The sequence below is a fragment of the Cupressus sempervirens genome, chromosome 11, assembly GCF_028749045.1.
Source record: "Cupressus sempervirens isolate cs-2001-9-10 chromosome 11, ASM2874904v1, whole genome shotgun sequence".
Taxonomy (NCBI): Eukaryota; Viridiplantae; Streptophyta; class Pinopsida; order Cupressales; family Cupressaceae; genus Cupressus; species Cupressus sempervirens.
Window position 1 is genome coordinate 310,836,332 of NC_143128.1, and position 26,140 is coordinate 310,862,471.

Genomic DNA, 26,140 nt, shown 5'->3' on the forward strand with positions numbered 1-26,140 from the left:
AAGGTGCATTCCCACTTTTCTTATCTAACTTGCAGCTTCATAATGCAAGATTGCACTAATCATAGATCTTCAAAAGATCTATGGTTGATAAGACTTCATTTCCGTTCAGCAGTCAAACTCCTTCAGTGGTACATCTGGCAGTACACATCATCAATCATTTATAGTATGGCACACTACAATACAAATACCCAACCCCACCTTGCCACATGTCAAAAATCCACTTGCTCGCATTATTTATTTCCTGTGCAATTTCAAATTGCAGGCATGCATTGGTCTTTGATCTTTGATAGATCAACGGTTATAGAAAGTTTGTAATTTGAGTAGCATATTGGCTAAAGTGATGAATGATGTTCCTCCACCTGTTCCAACTCATCTGACACACACCACAGAGGACATCTCACCATTATTTTATTTTTTTGAGAACAGCAGGCCCATCTTCTTAGATTGTGCCACTTGTCCAACTTTTGCTTCCTCGTATTATTTATCTAACGAGCATCTCCTTCTTGCGAGAAAGTGCTAGCCCTTGATTGAGATGAAATCAATGGCTGACGCTTCTTGGTTATAAACTGCATATCTCTGCTGGCAAATCCTCCAATGATATCGTGGAAAAATGAGGATGTGTGAAAAAGCACTGACAAACCTGCAAAAGTTCCTAAAAATTTATGACTCATTGGAATTTAGGAATGTAAAGGCTACGTGTTACCAAGTCACATGCTCACATTATTTAAATACCTTGCATCTTGAAATTTTTGGCATGCGATACTCGTTGATCTGAACAAGATCAACGATTAAAAAGACTTTGCATCATTAGAGGTAATTGCTAACAGAATGATTAAGCAATTTGTATGCTAAGCACAGTCATGTAAGATTAAACAAAATTATAATGACCTCATGCTTATGCAAGCCCTCCCTTAGGGAAAAAAATATATCATTGAAAGCATTTTTATGAAAATATTTTGAGGGTATTCTAAAACTAGGGCAATCTAATGATTTGAAAAACACAAGGAACAAAACCCTAATTTTCAAAATTTGAAGACTTAAATGATTTTTCACAAGATTTTCCTTTAACCTCTGCATAGTGAAAAATTAGACCAACGCACTCATACTTGTAGAAAAAAAAACTTGGCTTATATTTCATCCTTGTAGCAAGGATCTTTGAACAAGGCATTTCATGGATCACAGTGTGTATAAAAGTGGCGATCTAAAAAATATGTAGTACTAAAATGCCTCAAAGAACTTCAAAACCTATTCCAACAGCTTTCTCACACATCTTGATACTAAAATAAATCAATTAATACCTTTATAAGACCTACCATATCTTTTAATACCAACCCTATATGATCAACTTTAAACATTTTGTGCACTGATGGGTGTTCTCTCTATTTTTGAATTAGCTGGAATGATGGAAGGCAAGAAACTGGTCAGGGAGAATATGGTAGGAGGTATAGATCTAGGGGGAACCGTAGGGGGATCTAAAAAGAGTGATAGGACAGATTGTTGTCTTTTGGCTGATGTGGACATTGGTAAGTGTGGGGTCTATGACCTTTCTTTGGATACTTCTGCTACTTTGTTGAGGTAGGATCTTGAGAAGGAGAAAATCCCTTTGGGTGGTGAATCTATTACAGAAAAGATCTTAGAAGGGTAGAAGGTATTAGGCCAAAGGCCTCTGTCCTCCCTATTTGGAAAAAAAATCAATGGTAAATCATCTTTCTCATCAGTGACTGCTAAATCTTGCTGGGAGAAAGGTGAGTTTCAAATCTTTATCCCAGATCCTTTAGTTGATTTTCTTGTGTCTTCCATGGATTTTACCTTGGTGGGGAAACTTTTAGGGGCAAGACTAGATTTAGAGTCGCTAAGGAAAATGGTCAAACAGAAATGGGTTATTCGAGGAGAGGTAGATATAGCACCCATGTCAAATGGTTTCTTCTCATTTATCTTCAACTATAAGGAAGATTTGAATATGGTTCTTTGTGGAGGACCGTGGTCTTTTGGAAAATGTTCACTCACTATTAAAAGATGGGAGCCTAATATGGATCTTTCAGATTCTTTTTTCTTAACAACCCCAATCTGGGCTCGTCTCCCTGGACTCCCTTTGGAATTTTGGCATGAGGACATCTTTAAAGGTATTTCCAGTTCTTTTGATGAACTGGTGGCTCTAGATCATGCTACAGCTGCTAGAACTAAACTTCAAAGTGCTAGACTTTATGTTAAAGTGGCTAATTTGAACCATCTTCTATAAAGGTGGAACTAATTTCTAAGCTTGGTAAAAAAACCCAAGAAATTATTTTTGAATATCTCCCAAACTCTTGCTATGCTTGTAAAAAACAAAGACATTTTTGATTAAAAATTGTCCTACCAAAAGTAAAAATTTCCCAAGCATTGAAAATGAGTTGAAAAGGCTAAAATCTAGCAAAATAAAGTTTGGAAACCCAAAGTTTCTCATCCAAAAGAGCAAAAGAAAAATGTGGACTTAATAGCTCAACATGCTGAGGTGGAAAAAGTTATTGAAAACTTTCATGAGCAAGGGAATGTTTCTGAGCCAGATACTGAGGGAGTTAATATTGAAAAAGAAGGGAATGGATCTCAGCTTAAATCCATGGTTCCTGAACAAAGTATAGATGATTTGGCTAATTTAACAAAACAAATTGTTATTTACCAAAAGATGGAAGATTGGTGGGAAGATGTAGATGAGAAGATCTTGCTTAAGGAAGGTGAAATCTTGGTTGAATATGGAATGCAACATGAGGAAGGAGATTTATATTGCTCCCTGTCTAGGGAGATTTAGGTGTTTGACTCATTAAGTTATCAAGATTATTTTGATACTTCTAGAGATGATCCTCTGATCCTAGAAGTTTCAAAGGAAAAGGAAGTAAACTCAAAGCTTAAACCAAATCAAAGGAAAAAGGCTGAAAAAAAGAGCAATACAGTTGTGAAAGGGGTAGAGACTAGAAGCAGCCAAAAAAACCAGCAAACCAAAGCAAAACCACAAACATCTACCCCAGAAAAGTATGAAAAAAGAGAGGATCAGCAACTCAAGGTGAAACTAGATGTTGGTACCTCGAGCCATCCTAGAAGAAGAACCTCTAATAAAACTAGAGAGTTAGAAAGTATGCAGAATATTGCCGATGGTAGGCAAGCAACTATTTTGGATTTTACCCCTAAAAGATAGAAATGAAAATTATTTCCTTGAATATTAGGGGGTTGAATAGTTTCCATAAACTAGATGTAGTTAGGAATTTTGTTAGAGAACAAAAGCTAGATTTCCTTCTTTTGCAAGAAACAAAGATGGATAAAGAGGAAGCTATGTAGATTAAAGCCTTTAAAAATTATTCAATAAATGCTAGTAGTTCAGAGGGTGCTTAAAGGGGAACTTTGATGTTATGGAAGAAGAATTGTTACTCTGAAACAATTTTGTTTGCCAGTAAATATCTTATGATCGCCAATAGTACTAGTATTGACCAAAAGGAGGGTTGATATATTGTTAATATATATGCTCCCAACATTAAGAACCTAAGGAAAAAGGTTTGGGATGCTATCTCCAATATTAAAAGTAATGATTATTTTTGACGATGTATAATTATGGGAGATTTTAATGTTCCTCTCTATGATCATGAAAAAATGGGAGGTAATGCTACCCAGTTGGAGGGGAGATTGGACCTTATGGAGTTTATAAACAAAGAGGGTTTAATGGATATGGATCTTCAAGGAATCTAGTTTACTTGGAGTAATAAGAGAGTAGGTAATGATTGCATCCAGGCAAGGTTAGACCGTGCTCTTATTTCTTCTGACTAGACTAAAGACTTTGTTTGCAAGTTGGAAGCCTGTCAGAGAATTTGTTTAGATCATTTTCCTCTCATTTTCACTACTACAAAGATTAATTTTAAGAAGAATTTTCCTTTTAGATTCAAAAAGATGTGGATGCAACACCCACTATTTGAAAGTAAGATGGAAGAATGGTGAAGTATTGATATTGAAGGTATAGCTCCCTTTAGAGTTGCCTCTAAGCTTAAAAATGTCAAAAAGGAAGTTAAAATTTGTAATAAAAATTGTTTTGGGAATATTTTTGAGAATAAAATTTCTATGAAGGAGGAAATCCAAAAAATTCAAGACAAAATTCAGAAAGAAGGATATTCTCTTGACCTTCTTTTAGAAGAAAATGACAAGTTGGCCCAATATCATGACATCATTACTAAAGAAGAAATCTATCCGAGACAGAGGTCTAGATTGATATGGTTGAGCAAAGGGGATTAAAATACCAAAAATTTTCATCTTTCCACCCTTAAACACAGAGCCAAAACTCACATTTCACATCTCAAAAAGGGAGACTTAAAAATTACTGAGGATGAGGACATTATGATTGAAATGGTGAGTTTCTTCTCTTCTTTAATGACTGCTGACCCTAATATTAATTTGGATAATCAGGCTGATTTCCTAATAGTGATTCCTCCATTGGTTACAAAGGAACAAAATAAATTGTTAATCTCAATTCGAAAGGATGAAGAAATCTTTAAAGCTGTTTTCTCTCTTGGAGGAGAGAAAGCACTTGGTCTAGATGGTTTTCCTATGTTTTTCTTCCAGAAACTTTGCAAACTTGTTGGAAAAGATGTTTGTGATGCTGTGAAGGAATTCTATGGAGAAAAATAGATGCTGAAGGAAATAAATTCCACCTTCCTTTGCATGATTCCTAAGAAAACTAGAGCTAACTCTCCTGATCAGTTCAGATTGATCAGCCTTTGTAATTCTTTCTATAAAATTATCTCTAAAGTGCTCACTTCCAGATTGCTCTTGGCAATTCCTTCGATCATTGCTAATCAGCAAAATGGCTTCATCATAGGTAGACAAATTCTTAATTCTATTATCTCTGCTTATGAGAATATTCATTTCTTATTTTGTTCTAATAATTAGTGCTTTATTATGAAAGTTGACATAGCCAAGGCCTATGATAGAGTTGATTGGGCTTTCCTGTCAAAATTTTTATATGCTTTTGGCTTTGACCAAAAGGTTGTCAGTATCATTCTTTAGCTGATTTGAACTTCCTCTATTGTGGTATTGGTTAATGGTAGCTCTTCTCATTTTTTTAATACCTCCCGGGGTTTGAGACAAGGAGATCCTTTATCCCCCATTCTTTTTGTTATTATGGCTGACTGTTTGGGGAGATATAGTGGGGATTTGGTCCAAAGAGGAGTCCTTAAGGGTTTGCAACCCTCTTCCCACCCTCTTATTTGTTTGCATGGTCAATTTGTTGATGATACTATTTTTATGGGTAAATCTGAAGTTAAGGAAGCCAAAAGTCTTAAGCAAGCCATTAATTTATATTCTTCAGCCTCAGGTCAATTGATTAATTGGAATAAAAGTGTTGTTTACTTTTTCAATACCCCTATTTCTAGACAAAATAAAATTTCTAAGATCCTTGGTTGTTCAATATGGTCTCTCCCTTCAACCTATTTGGGTCTTCCTCTAGGCTTAAAAGTCCCTGATTCCTTTTGGGTTGATCTCATTAATAAATTTAACAAGAAATTGGCAAGTTGGAAAGGTAATCTTCTAAGTTAGGTAGGTAAATTAATTCTTCTCAAAGCTTTTCTCCAAAGCATACCTACTTTACCCTTGAGCCTTTTCAAAATTCCTTTAAAGTTTGCAGAGGCTATTGAAAAAATTCAAAGAAAATTTTTAGGGCCTAGCACTACAGAAAAAAAGAGAATTCATTCAATTGGTTGGGATCAAGTTTGTAAGCCCTTCAGTGAAGGAGGATTGGGAATTAGGAAAATTAGAAGTATGAATAAAGCTCTCTTGGCTAAACAAGGATGGAGAACTTATCATGATAACAAGGAATAGAGTACCATTTGGAAACATAAGTGCCTTTTTAATGTTAATTCTCTAGTTGATTTCTTCTCCTCTCTTGATGTTATTCATTCTTCTATCATATGGGGAGTTGTTCAGGGGACAAAGAAGACTCTTGTAAAAGGGTGCTCCTAGAAAATTGGAAATGGGCACAAGGTGAGATTTTAGGAAGATGTTTGGTTAAAGGATCATCCTTCGATTGAAGATTTTTAGGATAAGGCTCAGGTTGATAAATGCAAATAGAGATATGGCATTTTAGTTTCTCACTATTGGCAGAATAATTCTTGGGTGAATTTATCTGATATTGATTAAGGTTTCAATAACATTCAACTATATCTAAATGTTGTCTCTCTTTATTTTTCTCTTGAAGATAAGATAATATGGAATGCTGATCCAAGTGGCCTATTTAAAGTTTCTACTATCTTTGCTTCTAGGGAGAAGGGAAATCATCCTTTGTGGTCTTATGCTTGGATTAAGGGTCTCATACCCAAAACTAATATCTTCTATTGGTTAATGCTTCAAAATAAAATTTTGACATTGGACAATCTGCTAAAAAGAGGCATTAATGTGGTTAATAGGTGTTCTTTATGTAAAAATGGTTTTGAAGATAGAGATCATTTGTTTATGAATTGTGCTTCTACTCAACAAGTCTAAGTTGAGATTCTTAACTACTAGAGCTTGACCTGGGTTCACCAAAACAATGTTGAACTTTCTTTTAAAAGTTGGAGTTGTCTTTTGAAGGACCCTAATGTTCAATTTCTCTAGAAATTAACTCTTCCTCATCTCTAGTGGGGCATTTGGAAAGAGAGAAATAATAGAATATTCATAAATAAAGAATTACCACGATGGGTGCTTGTATAGAATATCATTAAAGCCTTCAAGGAGAATTTTATTTCTTAGAGGAAAACTGGTCCAACATTTCAATTTGATACTCCTTTGCGATCTGAAGATCCTAATTTGAAAATTAATAATCCAAGACTGACCATAAGATGGAATACTCCTCCTAATTGTTGGATTAAAGGGAACTTTGATGGAGTTGCTAAGGGCAATCCGGGAAGAGCGGAATGTGGAGGAGTTTTGAGAGATCATGTGGGAAATGTAATAGATGTGATCATAGTTCCTATAGGTCACTCTAACAGTCATATTGCTGAAGCTACTACTGCCCTATACACTATAAAGATTGCAGTTGATCTGGGATACCCTAATCTATGGTTGGAAGGTGACTCTTTGAATATTGTTAACATTTTGAATAACAAAAATTCAATTTCATGGATGATAGAAGCAATGGTCATGGATATCAAATCCCTAATACACAAATTTGAAAAAGTTGTCATTTCCCATACTTATTGAGAGGCCAATGGGGCTGCTGAATAGATAGCCAATCATGTGGTACAGTCAAGATATAAGGTGAGGTGGCTTGATGAGTTAAACAAGCACGTTGATTTTAAAGCTATCATTAATTATGATGCCATTCATTCCAAAGTGGGAAAGATTTGCTTAGATTAGAAATTTAATGATTTTATAGAGTGACCTAATGGCTACTAGATCAACCTCCCAGAGGAAGTACACTCATATGAATCTAATGTGGCCTTTGCATGTATCATTGAAAAAGCAAGCTCCTTTTCAAGTGATGAAAATCTAGTTTTATTTTAACTTGGCTCTCTATGTTTTTTTTTTTTTGGTTCTTGACTCTATCTATTTTTAGAATATGGGGGGTGAACCATAGAAGCAAGAACCTAGAAAGTGTGATGAATGGAAGGCTCTAAAGGAAGTTTGGAACATCTTACAAAAAGGGAAGGCGACCAGTTACCTGGAGAGACTGCATGGTTTTAAATCCCATATCATGACTACCTTTTTTAATAATTGGTCTAGTGATAGGGTCCTTCTTCATGGAGTCACTATGAATTTAATGAAGGAATTTATTGTTGAGGTCATGGGGCTCCCCATGGCTGGCATTAAGTTCACCAAAAAAACAAATATCTCCAATGCTACCTACAAAAAATTTCCGAAGTCGAATGCTGAGGAGAAACAACTAGAAAAGAATGGAGATTTCTTTGATATGGAGCAAATAAGAGAAATTTGGCAAGATGTGCTATGATTTATTCGTGAGTATTTCATCCTCAATGGTAGAAATAAAAGGGTTCATAAATTTCATCTTATTTTTCTTAATCATTTTAGGCATAAGGATATACTTTCTTTCCCTTTCTATCTGCGGTTTTCTTTGCTTCAAATTTTGCATGCTCATAGGAAGAAGGAGTCTTGTCCTATTTTGCATGAAGGTTTGATTCTTCTCATAGAGGGTTATTGTAAAAATAAATCTATATCCTCTACCCCTTCTGGAAAACATAAGGGTTCTCACTCAAAAAACATTAAGAAGGAGAGTAGTGTAAAAGGAAAAGAAAAGGACCCCGAACATAAACTCTCTAATACTCAGAAACAAGTTGTGGAAGAGGTCTCTGAGTTTGAGAATATTGTTAGCTTAGAGAATGATATCTATGAGGAAGAGGATGGTACGAATTTTGGGGATTTTAGCTCAAATTTGGAAGGATATCTGGAGACCAAAGGAAAGATTGAGAAAGGGAATGAGAAAGACATAAGTGAAGGAAATCCAGAACAAAGCAACCTTGAGAAGGAGGACATTCAGACTATTACTAGTGGAGGGGTTAAAGACAAAGATATTCTTATTGTGAATCCTATTGAGGTGAGAGAGGAGGATCAAATGGTTAAACCTACCTTACCTACTACAGAGACTGGAGGTCATGACAAGGAGGACCTTGTTCAGAATTAGAATCTTGTTGAGACTAGTGAGGAGGAATAGAGGGATAGGGAGGAACATGTAGATATGGTTGGCTCCCCTCCTCATCAGTTTATAGATGGTACCACTAATTCTCTGAAGAAGGAAACCAAGCTCTCCTTCTTGCATTTTTCCATGCTCAAAGCTGACTCCATTCTTCGTGTTGATTCTTGGATTTATAATGAATTGATAGGACTGAAGAAGAAAGTGGAAACTCTGCAACACATCCAAGCTATCGACCATGCCAAAATCAACCATTTGGAAGAGAAAATGGGAGATATCCCTAATAAACTCAAAAACTATGAGCAAATTCTCAGAATGCTTATCAAGGAAAGTGGAACAAGGATAGAATAGGTCACATTAGTATTTGTGCTACTGCTACGAGCCTTGGAAAAAGAGTCAATGAAGAAATTATATCTCCTCAGGGTCCAAGGAAAAGAACAAGGAAAAGCTCAAGGAAGAAAGCCCTGAAAATGTTGGTGCTTCAACTGTTGATTCCATCCAAGATACTGTTATGATTGGTAAAGAGGCTGTCAAGATGATTACGAAGCTGCAATAGTTGCCTTGGGTTTTTGTTCTTTGGTTTTGTCCTGTTCTGGTCCTATTTTCTAGATGTGGTACTTGGTATAGGTTTTTGGTCCTATTTATTAGATTTTGGTCTAAACTACTTTAGTGGTTCTAGGTCTCGGTAAAACTTGGGTGCTCTTTTCTTGAACTATGTTTGTGGTTTCGGATCCCTGTAAAACTTGATTTTGTGGTTGGTTTCAGGACTTTTGTCCTGGTGGTTTTATATCTTTTCTCTAGTTATTAAAGGGTTTCGGGGTCCCTTCAAAACCTGCTTTTACCATAATTTGAAACTTTAAAAACATCTCAAAAATGTATTTTTGACCTATTCTTGTGTATTTTTTACATCAAACATGTAGTTGACAACTTTATTTTCACTAAAATTTGATGAGATGGAAAGAGTTTCTTAAGAATGTTCTTAGCTTTCCACAAATGTATTTTTTGTCAAATTATGAGTTGAGTAATTAATTATTAATTATTTTCTAATTGAGTTATGTATAAAGTGCTAATTGACAAACTAAAAAAATAACTATAGCTTTCAAATGGTACAAAAATTTTGAAATCCAAAAGATGCATTCCATTATATGTTTCTTCTACTATAAGGAAAAAATAATAATATTAAATTATGAAAGTTTTGAGTTAGTTAAGGTGATCAGATGTGAGAGTTTTTTATTACAAGAATAGTAAAGTAGAAAATTAAGAATTAATTATTTATTTGAATAAAAATACCCAAAAATATGCATCACATCCAGGCATGAGTCTACTTATTATATCTAGAATATTATTAAAAATAGTATCATTTGATTTTGACTAGGATGGTCAGACATACATCTACTTCTTATTTTTGTCCTAAAATTTTTGTACTCTTGCATTCAAATTCAAAATTTTGACTAATCAATTTTATTTTTTTTCAAAAAATGCCTAATATTTTAGAAACTAAATTCAATTTCCTAGAGATTCTTTTCTCTCAAATTTTTTCTATAAAGTTTATAACAAGTAGAAAATTTCATGTCAAGTTGACGTAACCCTGATTTGCTAACTTTTATTGCCACTTAGAAGCATAGTTTGGTTGACCATGATCCTGCACATACCTTGCTTCTTGTGTCACCTTTTAGGTATCTATAATCTTTAATCCCACTTGCTTCCCTTAATGCTCAGTCTTTTTTCAAAGCTAGGTGGTGGTGTTGGAAGTGGGCCAACATTCCTTGTAGGATCCATAATGTGTCTTAACAACCTCCTATGGTTCAATAAGAATATTGCTTATATTAGGCATTGATAGGTTGATCTTTTCGTGCAACAACAATTATGGTCTTTCTAGCAATTGGTATTAGAGCTTTGTCACATATTATAATCCTTCAATCCATCATGAGTGACATTAGGGTGGATTTTTGGTAGTGGTCCAACATCCATCATAGGATTTGTGATATGGTTTAACTACCTCCTGTGGTTCTATAAGACTATTCGTTATCTCAGGCATTGACAGGTCAATCTTTAGGTGCAATAGAAACTTTGGCCTTTCTAATAGGTGGAATTTTGAGAGAGATGATAGGATTATTGTCTTAATTTGAATCATCATCCTCTTCTTCAAGCTTCAATTTCTTCATTAGCCTCCTTTGCTTGGTGGTACTGATGATAGGAGAAAACCTTGCTAGTTTCTTTGATGGAGTCTTTGATGGGGCCTTAGTCTTCTTCTTAGGAGGTTCTACTACCTCTTCTTCTTCATCACCTTCTTCTTCATCTTCCTTTTATATATCATTTCCATTTCCTACAATGAGAATGAGAGGTGAATCTGATTTGGCAAGTTTCTTTTCAAGGTTATATAACCTTTTCTTTCCTCTCTTTAGGATTTGAGGAATCTAAATCTCAAGTGGTCTTGGCTTCCTCATACATTCCAAAATATGTAGCCTTGGTGTCCAAAGGCTCATTGATGAGAACCTCAATAATGTTTCTGGTTTCATCAATATTTATCTCATATGCTAGAGGTTTTACCCATGCATTCCTAGGTCTGACTACTTGAATATGAACTTTTTCATAGTCAACCAGAAAACATATATTCTACTCATAGTCCTGTATTAGTTGCTTAGGGATCCTAAGCCTACTTTGCATCCTCTCATTGAAGTTATCAAAGTATGCATCCATGATTCCTTAATCAAACTTCTCACCTATCTCATTTATGAACTCATTAATCTGATATATCACTAGGGTATCCTTCCTCCAAACAATATTCCCTTTCGAAGGAAAGGATTTATATACATAAAAGAAAAAACATACTAAGAGAAAACCAATATTACATGAGTTGTTATTGAAGGCCCAAATGATCTCCATGCTCTTTCTCAACTAGATGCATTGGAGCTTGGAAAAGTTAAAGGATAGGTTCTTCTTCACAACCTTGTATTCTAGGCCCACTACTTCACATGGCACATTGATTGGATGACTTGAACTATAGATTTTGTATTCTATTGCATGGATGCCAAACTTGATTCCCATGTCATTCACATTGTTAAATTTCATGCCTCTACCATCCCATTCAACTAGGGTTAGCTTGACTAGTTCTACCCATCCTAGTTTTTTGGTAACCTTTGACTTCTCGAGCATTGCATACCTAGTTATCCTATGAATAATCTTCTTTGTGATGAGCTAAGTCTTCTCAAATTAGAATGACATGTCTTGGACTTAGCTCAATATGAACCTAATTCACTTGATTCAAAAATTCCTTTGCATGTGAATGATGTGGATCAAGCTCATGACCTCTATATGCTTGTGTTATGGTTTTAACCATGATTATTACACAATGCATGATATGCCTGATCCAGATCAAAATTACCTAGTTCTTGAATAGAACACTGATAAAATGATCTGATATCATGAATGAGAAGTACCTTGGAGGGAATTCATGAGTGTTCCCCTTGTTGATCCCTCTCCTTGGAATTCACTAGATACAACTTGAATTTCATAGGAATGCAATCTAAACTCTTTGCTAATATTTTAAAACCCTTTTTAACCTTTTCCCTTGAAGATGTTGCCATACTACTTGATTGATAAAGGATTGAGGATGGTAACTTTACCTAAGAATTTCCTTCAAAAAATTTCACATTGAATCACTTTAGGGGCTTGAAGAATATTGTGCTCTAAGAAAACTTTAAATTCACAGTAAAAAAAATGAATCTTTGATCTCTTCTTTTTATTAAGTTTTCAATTGTAGCACTTCATCAATGCTCCATACTTGGGTAGGTAAAAGAGACATGGTTTAGTCTCCAAACCTTGAATGTACCATGAAGCTCAGATAATGCCACCTAGGTTTTCTTTGTTGAATCTTTCCTCACTCATTTAGGTATAAGGAGTAACTCAATTAGGAATAATGACTCAATTAGGAATAAAGAACGAATCTGTTAGAACTAATAGCTTGATTAATTCTAAAACTTTCCTCTATCCAAGTGCATCTAATATGCTAATATGGACTATCTTTCTTGGATGACTAGAAGTGATGTAGAATTTGAATTTGTTCTATTAGTCTTTTGAAATGTTATGGTTTCAAATTACCCCAATGCAAATAGAATACATCTAGGGGTAGCTGCTTCCCATTTGCAACATATTCTTTCAGACACCAAGCCAACAATAAGGCTAAACCATTCTTATACTTCAGACTCTACTAAACCTAGGTGGGTGGACCTATTAGATTCCTCATATGGTACCAATATTCAAAGCATAGACTAAATATAAACAAAGTAGATTAAACCCTTATATCTTATATACTTATGGAAAGATCATAGAAATGAAATAGCTAATGACATGACCTAAGAAATTGATAAGTTAAGTGAGGGCATCCTTTGATCTCTTAAACAGAAAGGGAAATGGATGATTATAATTGTTGACTTCAAATAAATTCCCAAATATGCAACAGTAAGAACAAATTGATCCTATAATTGATTAGTGCCTTATCTATTGGAAAATTTCGCAAATCACACACATACATCCATGATACCATTGAAATATTCCATACATCAATATATTAGATCTATCATATCACTTTTTGAATCAGACATTAGTGTTCATAAAGACCTCATTCTCATATAGGTCATTCTCATGAAGTATGATTCTCAAATAACCAACAACCCTGTCAAATACATCAAGCATTTACTTGGCTCTTTGTTCCAATAGAAAAATGTACTAGACATACAACCTTATAGGGATGAAAATGGGTCTAAGTTCTTTGTTCCTAAACCTCAAAGCATTTTATATTATAGATATAGGAGATGATAATAAGAATGAAAATAAGAAGATTCTTGCTCATTTGTATTCATTTATTTGAAACTATACATTCAAGATGCATGTAAACAACTCATAAAACCTATAAATAGATTAATACTATCTATATTAGCTTAACTACTATCATTCATAAAATATAGAAGACTAAAGAAAAATGGTATCATAGCAATGAGAAAATTTTCTCCAGAACTAGAACCTTGGTCTCACAATATTGAGAAAACTCTAGATTGGATCCTCTACAATGAATCAAAAGGAGAAAGATATAGGAAAGGAATGAAATCCCAAATTTGATCTAGAAGTGTCATGTTTCCACTTGAATCTTCATTCCCTACTATTGTAAAACATCTCTCATCTTTCTATAACTAAAATATGATATGATTCTCATCATTTTTTTGTAACAAACTGAAAAATATCTCCTCTAACTAATGAGAAACCTTATTCTGAAAAGAACTATTAGATATGCATATCATAATTTAACTAACTTAGAGGTGCAAAATTTTTTCCTAACAGTATTTTTACTACCTCTAGCACTCACCCATTTCATCATTTTATTATACATCAAATCTGAGCTGCTATACCTATATGAAACTAAAAAATGGATACTTAAGAAAAAAACACCTGATTGAGCTCTGAAATCAAACATGTTGATTCTCTATTTTGAATTCTTGCACCCTACCAAATCTTGTGTCATGATGATCATTCATCAAAAATATATTGACCATCAAAGTTGCCTGCTTAGAACTACCTGCAAGAAAACATGTTATAAAACCATAAAATGCATTTGGTTTTGGCTTCAAAAATAGGTTAAACTAATAACCAAAAGCTTGAAAATTGGGACATAAGTTCACTATCATGAGAAGAATATGAATCTATGGCTCATGATGAATAACAAGGTGCATTTGGTAAGTAGTCAAAGTGGGCTACTCAGAATAATAGAACTGGAAACATTAGCATAAAAGCTATATTTGCAAATGGAATGGACCTTGGAAAGTGTGTTGACAAATTTTTCAAGACTTACAAACTGACACACTTAAAGAATTTCCATAGAGTAGAACACAATGGTACAATCCATTTGATCTTACCTGTCACAAAGTTTTAGTTACGACATCTCGAACAAGGGTACCGATCAATCTACATTTCTTGACACCATTAAAACTTTACAAATTGCATATGGAATCACATTTGAAAACTGATCAAAATGATACGTCATAAGCTCAAAATTGAAACATAAAAATTCTTTGACCTCTAGAATGTAATGAAAAAGGAATTTTATCATTTTGGTCAACTAGGTCAAAATTATAACAAGTCAAACAGGGCCTCCTATAATTTTGAACAATTTATATTAGGATGGCAATATTAAACAACCAACTTTGAGTGATTCAAAACCTAGTCAAGACATGCCAAAACAACTTGAAATCTGAAATATGGGTTATTTTATATGCATACTAAACATTCCCAAAGTAGTGACTCATGAAAAATAACCAGATGCATGATATTCAATTACAAACTAGGCCTCCTATCATTGTTTGACACTTAGGTAAAAATGTAGATTTGAACACTGATTAAAAAAAAACTTTATAGAATGACTTGAAATGGAAATTTATCTTCATGGGATGAGTGAATAAGATGAATCCAAGTTATTAGAAACATTAAACACCTCTTATTCCTCAAAAGGGTAGTGAGGTACATATGCATTAAATGCACTTTAAAGGACTCAAAAGGTTGGAATGGTACTCAAATTGGGAAGGTGATTTTAAGTCCCAAAATGTTCATATCTCTAGTGGTCTCTTTACATGCTTATGTAGAGATGATTGAGTTTCCCAATTCATTTCCTTGGGTGTCAATAACTTCACTATTTTCATTTTCTTTTTAAGACATTTCCTCACCTATTGTTGCTTCATTTGAGACCTAATCTTATCAGCCTTTTCTTTCTTTTTATCTTCAACTTTAGCTCTATTCATTCAATTCTTGCTAGATGACCAAGTTCCCTGCATATATAGCATCTCTCATTAGGATTGCTCTTTCTGAAGTGAGGCATCACACAGTTACTCCAATATATCCATACTCACCAAATAGATAACATTTGGACCAAGTATTGTAATCCCAACCAAATATTGCTTTAGCAAGTTGTTCAGTAGGATTCCAATTGTTGGTTCTTCACTTTGAGGATTTGTGATCTTTTTTGTTGTATGTGAAACATTTTCTTTTAAACTTAGTTTTCTCTATGCATTCATTAGCTCTATGTGCATTTTTGTTACAATTGTAACATTTACCATCAAACTTTGAATTTTCATTGCTCCAACATTTTTTTGGTGTAGGCCCTTACTTTCCACAATGATTCCATGTAGGTCTTTTACTATTTTGAGATCCTTGTTGAGATTATTCTCCTTGTTCAGTGTAGCCTCGTCCTACTTTACCTTTGTGTCTATTCTGAGATAGCTCTGCTAATTGATCCATGATATCTTGTGATCTCATCATTCTTTCATTTGTTTCTTTTTCTTCTATAAGATCATTTATGAGTCTTTCATTTTATTTTCTTAGATTGATGATTACTTGATTTGTATTATTCAATTGATTTACCATATCTGCTCGATGTAGTGAAAGTTGGTGGATTTCATTGTCTTTTTCTTCTAACATTGTGTTCAGTAATGTTCTATCTTCTTCAACAATATTTTTATAATTTTCAGCTTGATTCTTCTATTCCATGACTTCACATATCCTGACTGAATGAATCTCCTGTTCTCTTTTCAATTTTTTGACCTCTTGTAGAATAATTTTCTTTCCAAGAGGATCTTTTATAGATGTATCTTCTTCATCTCAACTTCTCTTTTTGCAAATATCTTCAATTCTTTATTCCATGTATAGATTGTCCTCCATATGTGCTGCCAATTCTTTTCTTCTTTTCAAGGGTTTATAGAGTTGATTCTTTAGTTTTTTTATTTTTTCCATGGCCACATGTAGATCCAAATTTTCTTTTTTAATGGCTTTCTCTAGCTTATATACATCCATTATCTCTGATCTTTTCTCTCAAGCTGCTAAAATTATGATGAGAGAACCTTTTTTTTTATACCAATTGTTGGAAATGAAATGTAAGCTAGCTGACTAAGAGTGGGGGTGGGATAAATTAGGAACTACTCATATTACAATCACTTAATCCACTTTGTTATGTTATCTAATCCAATTTGTTTGGGGTCTTATAGTACACCCTTCTAAATTAAATTTTCCTAAGTGCCATGAGATTGCCACATTAGAAATGCAAGTTAGGGCCTTTTTGCAAAAACTTGTCAATGAAACAAGGGTTTTGGTGCACCTGAGGAAGAATGTTTAGTATCTTTAGATGATTATCACTTCAATCATTCAAACCACTTGCATTCTTCTTTTAAGACATTCTAGATTCAATTTCAAATAATTATTTTCTTTTGCCAATTTGTACCAGTCTGTACAATTATATATTACAAAAAATTATAAGAAAAAATGGGAGATTTTACTAATTTCAAATTGCAAAAGTATATGTTCTCTATCTTCCACCCACCTAAAAGGGCTATTTCAAGATCTTTCCTAACTAATTTGATTGATTTTCAAAGGTTTTAACCATTGGCAACTGATTAAGTGAAATTTTTTAAATGTAATCAGAAATGATGAAGCCTTTACCGAGCAGTCAGTGATAAGTAAGCTCACTCAGATATCAAAGATAATTTCCTATATGTGTCAAGTGTTCAATGATAACCAATTTCTGTGATAGTATTGATCGAGTTAGGTTCATTAACGAATTAACTCATGCATAAACTCTATACTAACTGAGTTGGGTTAGTTAACAAAGCGATCCTCTATGTTAACTGAGTACATAGGGTTAGAAGCCTAAGAATACACCTATCCTATCCTAAGACTAAGAGATCCCTAATAACCATAGTAAAAAACCCATTGTTTATAATACACCAATGGTGACTAGGCCTTACAAGTAGGATTATTTGTATTGAAAAAATATTTCTAAAAACTTATCAAAGGCTCTTAGGCATGAATTCCCTGTAGTGAAATTCATGAAGAGTTTGTTGTAGTCGATGCTTTAGAGAGTGGAGGAATAGGTGCTCTGACACCTCTCTCTCTCTCTCTCTCTCTCTCTCTCTCACACACACACACACACACACACACACACACACACACACACAAACACACACACACACACACACACACACACACACACACACACACACACACGCGCGCGCACAGAGGAAACTAGGTTTTGGCATGGCCTTTGACTACTTTGAATACCCAAAAATTGAGTCAAGAGAGGGCTCTACACCTCTGTATAAACTTTACTCGCAAACATTAATTAGGTACTCGAAAGAGCACAACTAGGTGTCTAAGCACAAAACCATTAAATACTAGGGATGTGATTGAAATGAGAACCTACATGTTCAAAGGGGAATGGAAAGGTTCCTAAACATTAAAAAACTCAACTTGATGGGTTAGAACAACCTAACTTATTCCCAATAGCCTCAAATAGAAAAACTAGCTTTTAGGCTTAGAAGTCCCAATTAGCCTGATGGGGTCACGACCCAAGCACATAATGGATGCAACAGGAAAGGGAAAATTTTATTAACTGTAAAAATATGCTAGTACACTTAGTGCAGAGAAACAGACTCCAAAACATGCCCTATGGGCTTACAATAGCATAAATCTAGAGATAAATTCTTCTCCCAGTACCTTCTCTCAGACTCCACTCCTAAATGCCTTTTACAATGCTGGAAATGTTCTTAAATAGACCTCGAAGGGTTAAGGATTACAAATACATTCTAGAAAGTGCTAGTTGGCATCCACTGACCAAATAGAAGGCTCTAGAAGTCACATTAGAAGTCAGCACAAAATTAGAAGAATCCAAAAATGGTAACCGAACTTTTGGGAGGCATAACTTTTGAACCATAGCTCCAATTGACAAACCGTTTACATTTCCGAAAAGCTCTCAAAGTTCTCTATAGCCCTATGGACCAGCTTCGCTCATCCCCCATTTTTTGGCCTTTTTCAAGGTCATTTAATGCCCCTAACCTAACTTTGAAGCATTCTTAGGATGTCTCCAAAAATTGAAAAACTGCGATAACTTTCAAATCGTGGGGCCTTTTGGCCTGATTCTTTTTCTGGAATGCTCTAAATTACAATGATAATCATCCAACCAATTTACACCTTCTAGTTCACCAAAATGATGGCTCAATTACATACTCCTATTTTCCTAGCATTTACACATATTCCAAGGTGTTCAATTACTCTAACCTAGAGCACTGATAGTAGAACTGTGAGAGTTGGAACCTTTATTTGACCCAAATGGGTATCCAGAAATGAAAACACATGAAATAGAAACTAAGTCTAAGTACATTTTTTTGGGTGACATAGGATTTCCCTTATACCTTTGGATGCTCCTGCATCATAGCCCTACCAAAGAGGAAATGAGAACTTGGTTTGAAATTACTCTAAAAGAAATAGAAAACAATTTAATATCCAGAAACCCTTTCAGAAGATGCTTCTAATTCCAAGGCTTTAGACTCTCAACTGATAAGATGACCACCAAACCAAAAATGCAGCAATTAGCCCTATTAGGCCTAAGTGCTTTCTAGTACTTGATTACATGTTGTCCTATATTTGGCCTAAGGTTGGGCTACAAAATTAGATAACTTGTTCTCCATCTCCCATGCTTTTGAGGTCTTATAGCATACCCTTCTAAATTGCATTTTCCTAAGTGGCATGTGATTTCCTTGGTGGAAATGCAAGTTAGGGCATTTTTGCGCAAAACTTGTTAATGAAATGAGGGTTTTGGTGTGCACAAAGAAGAATGTTAAGTATCTTTAGATGCTTATCAATTAAATCCTTCAAACCACTTACTTAAAACATTCAAGATTCAATTTCAAATAATTATTTTCTTCTGCCAATCCATATCAGCCTATACACTCACATGTTACAACAAATTATAAGAAAAAATGAGAGATTTTACTAATTTCAAATTGCAAAATTATATGTTCTCTGTCTTTTACCCCCTAAAAGGGATATTTGAAGACCTTTTCCAACTAATCTGACTGATTTTCATAGGTTGTGACCATTGGGGAGTAATTAAGTGATTTTTTTTTAATGTAATAAAAAATTGTGAAGCCTTTACCTAGCAGTTAGTGATAACAAAGCTCACTCAAGCATCGGACATAGTTTCCCATATGTGTTGAGTATTTATTGATAACTAAGTTCTGAGATAGTATTGATTGAGTTACATCAGTTAATAAAGGAATGATAGCATAAACTCTATACTAATTGAGTTTGGTTAGTTAATAAAGGGATCCCCAATGTTAACCAAGTACACATGGTTAGAAGCCTAAGAATACACCTACCCTATCCTAGGACTAAGATGTGCCTAATGGCCATAGTCAAAAACCCATTATATATAATACACCAATGGTGACTAGGCCTTACAAGTAGACTTATTTGTATTGAAAAACTACTTCTAGAAACTTATCAAACACTCTTAGGCATGAATTTGCTAGAGTGAAACTCATGAAGAGCTTGTTGTAGTTAATGCTCTAGAGAGTGGAGGAATTGGTGCTCTTGTACCATATTCCCTTGTTTTAAAAACTCAAGTCTCACTTGAGGATAGTTGCTAAATACAAGTACCATGCTTGGCAATGCATTCTTCACTCATCCATGTAGCATCTATATCTGGAAGATGCTTCCATTTGACCAATTGGTCTATGTAGGTCTTTGTTCTTGTCTTCTTGATAACCTTATAATCCAAAATCTTCTCCAACTATAGTATTTGGCTACGTGGAAATTCTTTGATCCATTCCACCTGTACATTACTAGTCCCTAAATCACCTTTGAAAGGGATGAGATCACAAAAATTAAAGATAGGAGAAATAGAGATGGTTCGGGGCAATGAGATTTCATATGCATTTTCCCCAAATTTATGAAACATTTCATAGGGTCCAATATTTCTGATCTACAACTTGGTTTTTCCCCTATGTAGCCTTACTTTTTTAAAATATTCCCACACTTGATCTCCTTCTTTGAAAGAAATATGTATTTTCTTCTTGTCTACTTATTCTTTTTACCTTGTAGTATTTTGATTTAAAGTGTCTTTAACTTGATCATGATTCTTCTTGATCCATGCTGACAATTCTTCACCCTGTGCACTAACTTTGAAGTCATTTGGTAAATATCTCAATTCAATGAGTCCTCTAGGATGAATTCCACAGTTTACATGGAATAGTGTCTTCCCTATTGACCTGTTTATTGAGTCACTGAAGGAATTTTTTTCTTTAGGGAGGATAGCACCCCATGTCTATCCATGGTGTTTCGTTAGACACCTTAGAAGGTTGCCTAAATATATGTTCACTACTTTAGTTTACCCATCTATTTGTGGATGGTAGGTAGAATTGAAAGATAGAATTATGCCTAACATTTTCCATAGGGTCCTCCAAAAATGACCTTGGAATTTTACAACTCTGTCAGAGATAATGGATGTTGGCAATCCATGAATCTTGACCAGTTCCTTGAAAAATAGGTTAGAAATATGTGAATCATCATTAGATATTTTGCAACAAAAAATATGAGCCATTTTACTAAATTTATTCACAATAACAAAAATGTTATCGAAACTTTGTCTTGTTCTTGGGAGACAAAAGACAAAATCCATACTCAAACTATCCCATGAATTTGTTGGAATTGGTAATGGATGGTAAAAACCTTGGTTTTTTTTGACTCCCTTGGCTCTTTGGAAAATTGTACAAGTTTCAACAAAATTTCTGACATTAGTAGGTAGTTTTGGCCAATGGTAGTTTCTCCTTAGGAGTTATAGAGTCTTATCAATCCCAAAGTATCCTCCTAATGTGCTAGAATGCTTCTCTCTAATCAAATATTGCATCATGGAGCATCTTGGAATGTAAATTTATCCTCCTTTAAACAACAGACCATTATGCAATAATTATTTAGAATATGTAGTGTTATAGGCATCATATAAAGTAGAGAAAACCTTATGGATGTCACCAAAATTTGGATCATCTTTGTATAGGTGTTTAAGGGCATCAATTCCCATGCTTTGCATTTTTGCTTCTTCTACAAGGTGACTCTCCTACTCAGAGCATCTACTACCTTGTTTCTAGTGCCTTTCTTATTCTTAATAGAGACTGTAAAGGCTTGGAGTTTCTCAACCCATTTCATGTGTCTATAATTCAACTTGTCTTGGTTGTTTAGGAAGCTTAGTGCATGATTGTCTATATAGACAATGAATTCCTTAGGAAGTAAGTAGTGCCTCCATTTATTAAGAGCCTAATCCATAGAATATAGTTCTAGGTCATAGGTATTGTTCTTCTTCTTGGAATCATTGAGTTTTTTAGAGAAGAAGGCCACTTGTCTTCCCTCTTGACTAAGTACTGCTCTTATGGCAAGGTTGGTAGCATCAGTCTCCACTGTGAACAATTTGTTTAAGATAGGTAGTTCCAAGATTGGATATTGTGGTACTCTACCCTTCAAATACTCAAATTCTTCATCTACTTGTGTTTTCCATTGAAACTTTATCTTCTTACCTCTAATGGTATCCAATAAAGGTGCATGTATATGACTAAAGTTCTTGACAAATTTTCTATAAAATTTTGCCAATCCATCAAAGCTCTTGACTTCCCCTACTATCTTACGTGTTGGTCAATTAATGATAGCCTCTACCATTTTAGGATCCATTTTGAAAATGGTTTTTGAGATGACAAATCCCTAGAATGTCAATTTTGTCTGCATAAATGCACATTTTCAAGGTTGATTTCTATCTTCTTCTCATGTAGCCTTTGAAGGACTTGTTCCAAATGCTTCATATATAGAAGATAGATCACTAAAAACTTACCTATGAATCCATGGAGCACTTTATTCATCAGCCTCATGAAGGTGTTAGGGGCATTTCTTAGACCAAATGGCATGACAAGACATTCATATAATCCTTTAGTGGTGTTAAATGTTTTTTTTTTCTCATCTCTAGGCTTGATCCTTATCTGATGATAGCCTAATTTAAGGTCTATTATAGAAAAGTAACATGCTCCTCCAAGTTGATCTAGTAGATCTTAATCTTGGGTATAGTAAACATATACCTTATAGTTATTTTTTTTATTTCCCTAGAGTTAGTACAAAGTCTCCACTTTCCATTTTTTTTAGGGGCCAATACACTATGGACAACACAAGTGTTGAGACTCTTTTGTATGAGTCCTTTTGCCAACAAATTATTGATCTTTCCTGACACCTCTATATTTTGATCATGGGTGAGTTTGTATGCAGCCTTGTTGGGGAGAGAAGCACCTGGTATGAATTCTATCTTATGTGAGATTTCCCTCAATGGTTAGAGTTCATCTGGTGTGTCTTTTGCAAGTATTCCTTTATACTTCTATTGTAGACCATCTATTTCATTAGGTACTTCTTTAGTGATTACTTTCATCTTAGGTTTGATAACTAGGGCATACCCTATCTAAGAGTCTTGGATTGTATTCACCATTTCTTATTTTGCTACCATAATGACTAGCTACTCTTTAGGTTTCTCTTGGTGAGGATCAAGGTTAGGGAGAAGGTTGTACTTATGACCATCTTTACTAATTTGGTACTTTTTTTGACACCATCATGTTTGGCCTTAAGGTCATATTACCACGAATGCCCTAAAAAAAGGTGAAAAATATCCATGTCTACAATGTCACAAAGGACTCTTCCCTTATAGTCATTTATTGAAAATCTACCCAAGCCTATTTATTTATAAGGGTTTGTTGTGCTTTTTTCAACCAAGATACATGGGAGGGATTTGGGTGGGGTATTTTATCTAGATTTAGTTTATCTACCATTTCTTTAGATACAAGATTTTTAATAGAACTAGAATCAATAACTACCTTGCATACCTTTCTATGGCTTTTACAATTGGTCCTAAAGAGAGTCTATCTTTGAGGAGGCTCCACTAGCATGGGTGCTTGAATCAATGTCCTCTTGATCATGAGAGTAGGCCCCTCTTCACTAGCACAATCTCTTACACTTTCATCATCATCTTATTCAAAAATATTTGTTCTTCTCTCTCCTTGGTTATTCTACTTCTAAGGACACTTGTTTGCATAGTGGCCCATTTGGTTACAATTCTAGCATTTCATCTACCCATTGTTTCTTCCACCATTTATGCCTTTTCCATTACCTCTCCTTCCTTTATATCCACCTTTTTGAACTACTTTCTCATTGGGTGTTCTCCTTATTGGAATCTCCTTGTGGTCTATTGCTTTTGTTTTCCTTTACCTCCATAGTTTCCTCTTACTCTATCATTCTTTCCTTTATTTTCTACTACTTTGTTCATTCCTTCTTTTAAACTTCTCTTTAACCTTGAGTTCCAATCGGTAGCACTAGTTTATTGTGGTAGGACTTATCAAATTTAGTTTATCTTAAACAAAAATCCTTAGCCCGTGCATGTAACTAGAAAGTTTCACATTTTTAGGTTCAAAAAGTTTAGACTTCATTACTAACATCTAAAATTATTCAATATAGGTAGAGATGTCCATCTCTTTCTTCCTAAAACTCATTCTTTTCTTATGAATTTGAGTTTCATAGTCCTTAAGGACATAGGTCTCTTTGAGTTTCACCATCTTCTTCCATGCGGTGACTATATTCTTGTTACTCTTCACCCTGTCATCTTGAGTGAAGTTCCAACATGAGAGTAGAGAACCTTTGAGCCTTGACTTGGCAATCCTCACCCTTTGGTTCTTAGGGATCTCTTCACAATCAAAGAAACTAGTTAGAGCATTTACCCAATCCATTACAGCCTATGGGTCCATCTTCCCATTGTATGTAGGAAAAACAAGCTTAGTATCCATTGTTCTCCTCTCCATAGATTTTAGAGTCCTCACAAGCAACCTCTAGTTAGTAGGAAATTCTTCTTTCTCCCTCTTAAGGGATTCTTCATCACTCCCTTCTCTATCTTCTTTATAGTCTTCACTGCTTCTATTTTAAAGCTTCTCCTTAATATTTTTCATCTCTTGCCTCATCAACTACATCTCCTTGTTCTTTTTCTCATCTTGCATCATTTTCTAGTCTCTAAGGTATTTCACTATCTCTACATTGGTCATCATTGTAGATAACCCTCCTTCATCTTCTCCTTCCATGGGGTTAATGGATCTTTTACACTAAGGGATCTTATGTGGCTCTGATGCCACTTGATGGATCTTTGCCAGGAATTGAAATATTTGGGAATGAGGAAGGATTCTTACAAATACCTAAATTCATGATCTATCTATGTATTGATGCATGCACACATATTTCTATGTATATAGAAGCACATCAAGGATAACATTTCCCAAATTGACAAGCCTATCAGTTTTGGCAAAACATCAAAAATCAAGGGATGAGGACAATCCCAAAGGAAACCCAAAATCAAAACATGGACCATCTATGTTGGAGGTGTGAAAATGCATTGGCAATGGAAAAACTATAGTACAGAATGAGAAATGAAATAATGCTGCTTGGTCAATATATAACAAGAGAAAGTAGATGAAAATTAGAATACTCTCAAAATAATGTTGACAAGAAAATTAAAATCTAGATCTAAATTTGTATTTATTTGTTAAAAAATTATGATTATTAACTAATTGCATTACTCAATTTCCTCAAAGTCAATTCCTTGACATAGGATTATTGTGCAATCCAAGTTTGTGAAACATAAATTATGAGGATTATTAAAATACTTGAGGAATATTAATAACAGTTTGTGACAGTGGCATGTATAGTGTTTTTTTCTGGTAGTTCAGAGACCATATAGAAGAACCTAAACTGTTGCCTAATTTGAGATAGGCACCATAGACATGAGCTAATAACTGATGCTGCGATCAACATCATCGAGGACATTGAATGAATCTCATAATTTCCAACGTACCACCTTGCTGTATCTGTTGCATCTTATAATTAGAGTGATTAAAGGAAAAGAGAGGTTAACTTTGTACCTAGAATGAATGGATCATAAAAATCAAGTAATTTATCTTCTCTGCAATGTTTAAGCTTCTTTCTTGAAACATGTCATATACAAACAGGAAAATTACCTCTTCATTCATAAAGTAAATAACATCAAAAGCCACAAAATTTTTGAGAGCAATTAATCAGCAGTGAGAATTTATTTTACCTATTGTTTCAATAATAAAACACGTCTCAAGAAACCTTAAAATGCCTTCTCCCTGTCATGAAAACATTTCCAAGCTGGGACATTTTCCCGAAACTGACTTGTCCAAAAAAGCCCAACAATAAACAAACACCACAAACATAGTAAAGAAAAACGTTTAAGAAAAAGCGTAAATAATAAATAGAAGTGAGATAGCTTTCTAAATTGTAAAGATGTAACTACAACAAAAAATCTCAAAACTGGAAATTCATCATACATCAAATCTATTAAAGTACAATTAAACATTGGAAATAATGTAAAAGAACCATTTTCAAAAGACAACTGCAAGAAACATAGATATCAAGAAACCAACCTTTTCATTAACCAGTAGAATGATGGACATGACATGCTCAAATGTTGAATTCTCAGGATCAAAATTAGGCCACAAATAATTTTCAAGGTATTGGCTGACTTCAAGAACCATTACCCTGTGCAAACGAACAGCTTTCCTGCCACTTGTATCAAGAAGTTCAGTTCTATAAATCTCATCCACAAGA